The 4439-nt window shown below is 42.1% G+C and overlaps 1 protein-coding gene across 1 annotated transcript in view; it reads right to left on the bottom strand.

The window, feature by feature from the left end:
* The window catches only part of LOC118324384 (solute carrier organic anion transporter family member 5A1), a 32792-nt gene that overhangs the window by 6475 nt on the left and 21878 nt on the right, over nucleotides 1-4439 (bottom strand). The gene's annotated exons all lie outside the window — the stretch shown is intronic.

Genomic DNA, 4439 nt, shown 5'->3' with positions numbered 1-4439 from the left:
TAGGTCATTTCAGAGAGAGGACATTTCTATTGTCTGTTTTCACTGGGCAACTGACTCCCTTTTGCTGCCCGTTAGAATTTGTGGGTTTGGTGGGAGAGGCTTAGCTTGAGTGATACGGGTAAACCGATAGAAAGGCGGAAAGTTTTGCATTGATTTACAAAGGTTTTGCATACTGTTGCTTTAAGTCTAGATAAGCCTTTTGGCGTTGGGACATTGTTGGAACCACACTAGGGGTTTTGCGTATTTGTGCTCTCTTAGCCACATCCAGGTTGGAAAGGATGTCCAACAGCACTCAAAGTGCTGGGACAAAAATATGAGGGCAGTAAAAGATGCAATCCTTTTGGGATGCAGGAATGCTATATGCAAATGTTGGCAGGGCCGATAAAACATTTGGTGAAACAGACTGAGACAAAATGGCTTTTGAGCTTCTATTCTGACAAAAAACAAACTTTGTTGATGGAGAAGTGTGTGCGTGTGCGTGTGTGTGTAAGCATGCGTTCGTTATGTAACCTGGCAGGAGGTGCGTGAGTCTCTGGGGAGAGATTAGACATTCGAGTGTTGGTCCGGACACAAAGCACACCTGCTGCCAAACAGACACATGTGGACACACACACGCACATACTGCTGATGGAGTCTATTGCCAGCATCCCAGAAAGTGACATTTAAGAGACACAAATAGAAGAACAGAAGCATTTTGCTGGGTGTCTACTTGTAGATTTGAATTTTTTCATTCACAGAAACAGTTTAATGCATATGCACACACACACACACCCCCATCATAAAGGGCTAATCCCTCGCCTCATTCACACACACACACACACTCTCACACCCTGACGGCTAGCGGCAATGTTCCAGGTGTAATTATAGAAAGTTTTGCCCCCTGATTACAGCTGGTAAATGGCTTTGACTTCCATCTCTGCTGGATTTCCGCAGGAGGTTTTTCCACTTGTCCAACTAAGGTTATCTAACTTTAATGAGTTTTTCCCTTCCTGCGGCAAAGTGACGGAGTGTGATTGGCTCACCTCAGTGATGGTCTGAGAGCCCCTGAGGGTTAATGTTTCGCCCCCCTCCCCCACTCGCTCTGAGGTTTGCTGCTGTTGGAGAGCTGGAGGCATGCCCTCAGGTCAGTGCGAGACCTCCGGAGCTTTCAGGTCGGTTGTTACAGACACTTCAAACGCTGTGAGAAATGACCTCAGGGCTGGTGGAGAGTTCCCACTGATCTCAGTGCAGGTGTTCTGAATATGGTGGACAATGCATCAGGGGTAATGAACAGCTCCCACAGGTCTGATTTAAACAGTAACCGGTAACAGCGGGTCATTAAGAGCATTAATGAAGAAAGTGGAAAGTCCCTGAAACAAAGTGCTGTCTTCCTAATTTAGAGCTAATTTGGGCTTCATGCTGGCAAAACAGAAATTATTTATAGTGTTTCCAGTTAAGAAAGCAGGTTAAATAGTATTTGATGTTATGGCAGTTTCTGATCTGTTCTTTGTGTTTCTTCTAGCCATCATGTATGTGATGGGAGCCCTGGGACCTGCAGCTGGCTACTTGCTGGGAGGCGTCCTCATTGGCTTCTACGTCGACCCCAAAACTGTAGTCAACATCGACCAGAGTGACCCTCGCTTTGTTGGCAACTGGTAAATATGCATGTGTATCTGTATGACTAACAGAAGCCTTTATGTGTGTTTCCTGTGTGAATATCTATCTGTTCTCAATTGCCTTTTAACAGCCCATTTGTTGTTTCTTCCATTCAGGTGGAGTGGCTTTCTCTTGTGCTCCGTAGCCATGCTCCTGGTCATCTTTCCCATGTTTGCCTTCCCAAAAAAGCTGCCTCCTCGCCACAAAAAGAGGAAGAAGAAAAAGATCGGCTCACCCGGTGACGTGTCCAGCGACGACGACGTGATGAAGGAAAAGTCAAGTAGCAAAGGCCAGAACGTCTCCTCTTCCATGGGCTTTGGAAAGGACATAAAAGGTGAGGAACAGATAATGAGCCTTTCTTTCCCACCTCTGGAGATATTACAAGTACCTCACATACAGTAAAGGAACTGTGAGCTATTGGTGTACAAATGGCCCATAATCCAATCAATGGCCAGGATTAGCCATTTTATCTAATCGTGAAAGCTCCACAAGATGTTATTGATTTGTGATGGATGAGGTTGTTCACACAGTTGACTAATGAAGCAGGTAATTCACTGTAAACACAGGCAATTTCTAGTGGATATTGGGTTTTATTGACTATTAAATTAATAGTAAACATTGCTAAAGGTCACATAATATTGCTGTCAGTTGAGGACGTCATGTTTTGTTTAGCAACGTTGATTTTAAATTGAGGACAGTACATTTTTGACATTATACATCTCAAAGAAACAATCATGCGTTACTCACTAAACATTTAAATTACAAAAATTGGAGATGGTGCTTGTTAAACTGCTTGCACGTGTGCACCTTTGGGCTTTTATGTCTTCTCTGAGCCAGATATACCAGGAATCTCCTGGTTTTCCCAGGGAGAGCCCTCTGGTTAAGCTGAATTGTGTTCCAGTGTTTCCCAGTTTCCTCTTATTTGATTTATTTTCTCTCTGCCAGACAGCTCTCTCTTTCTCTCTCTTTCTCTCTCTCTCTTAAATGAGCTCTCAAGGGAACTCAGTCACGTTTCCACACACAGGAGTAGACTGATTCGGCAGCAGAGCAAATCTGTAGCATACATGTTTGCTCTCTCACTCTTCATTACATACTAAATAACCAAAGGGAATTTGAACATGTATTTAAACAGGTGCATAATCATAAATTCATATTTATGTGCATTCGCCAGAGAAGTCAGAGCAGGATTTAGTCTGAGAGCAGATAACGCGTACTGTAAGCATGAATGCATTATAGCTTTTTCAGGCGAGTGTCGGCTCTCCTGCTGTTTTACTTGTCCCAGCAGGATGTTTTGAGCTGTTGTGCAAACTGTGGCTGATTTTGCAGTCGGGCACTTCAATGTTTGGATCTGTAATGTATTTTGGTGCTGTGCCTGTCCTTCTATTGAGGTGTATGTGTTTGTCTATAGCACAAATTCAGCACTTTTTGTGAAAGATATGCTGAACTGAAGTGTATTTGTTTGCCCTTCAGATCACCAACAAACACTGAAAAATGCTAAGGCTGAATATTTTGAGTAATGCAGAGGGACGCACTTTTGATTATGGAATGTTTTCAAACCTTGGTCAGCTGCTGTTTGCAAGCAATTCTTAACATTTCTTGGATTTAGCATTTCATAGAATTTTAGTTGAATAACATGCTGTATACCACAATGATTTTTCAATAGCCGATTACTTAGATTAGATTGTCAGTTTACAGTTACAATGTTTTATAAAGTCTTCATGGTCAAAACATGCACTTGTATCAGCTACAGTGCCTTTACAGATATTATAAATAATGTGCTATTATCACCCGTCTCTCCTCATAAAGAAGTGTTTTTTCAAAAAAGCATATGGATGAAACAATCCGACAGTCATCAAATAAATCCTCACAAAAAATATCAAGTGTGGCAACTATTGCGAGCCAATGGTCTGTCTGATTGAGAGAGCAGCTGCTGTAGAAGTCAACAGGAACTCACCATCTGTCCCCCTCCAGACAAGATTATAGCCCAGCTCCACAGGAATGAAATAATTAGCGTCACTATTCTACTCATACCTTTTGATCTGAGATAACACTGACAGATGCTAACATTGCCCCACCTACAACAAGATTAGTTGAATTAGTGCTGAGACTGCTATCCCCAAATCAAGGCACCGTGCCACCCAGTTAGGCTGGCCAACAACATAATAACCTCCCATATAAAAGGCAGTAATAATCCACTTTACATACTTCCTGCCTTTTCTTTTTTTGTTCTTTCTTTGCGTGTGAAGCATGGGAATGATAACCTTATGACTGTAAAGTCATAATATTTGCCTTCAGCCCAAGGCTTAAAACACCCCAGACACACAGAACTGGACAGAACAAGCGATCGAGGAGATGCCAGCTGGGTGCTCAGTTAGATTGAGCTGTCCCCAGCCAAATGTTGTGGAGTCTTACTTTTGTTTCTAAATGCGGCTCTTGACAGATCAAGTAAAATGCAAAAATCTAAAAACCTGAGCATAATGTTTTAGTTTGAAAGGCTCTAAAGAATGCTTCCTTTGGTTGACATCCTCCCTCATCTTTTATCCCACAGAAACAGTAGTTAAGGTCAAGGGTAGTCAACACAAAGTTTTTCTGACTGGAATCAGCCCCTAAAGTTCAAATTAATTTAAATAGCAAAGCGTTTTGTGCACACAAGTGTCCTCGCTTCTTTAAGCTACTGATCATTATTTTTGATGGAAGGACCTTTCCTGGCCTTTTGGATTTAAGCTGCATAAAAAAGCAAAAAGAAAATCTCTTTGGTTTCCTGTCTCTTGCTGTCTTTCCGTTCATAAACCGCAAACATTTTT

This window comes from Morone saxatilis, unplaced genomic scaffold (assembly GCF_004916995.1).
Source record: "Morone saxatilis isolate NCDOM2014 unplaced genomic scaffold, NCSU_SB_2.0 Contig0, whole genome shotgun sequence".
Lineage (NCBI taxonomy): Eukaryota > Metazoa > Chordata > Actinopteri > Moronidae > Morone > Morone saxatilis.
Note: the sequence above shows the minus strand (reverse complement) of the source record. Positions and strands in the feature narration are given on the sequence as shown.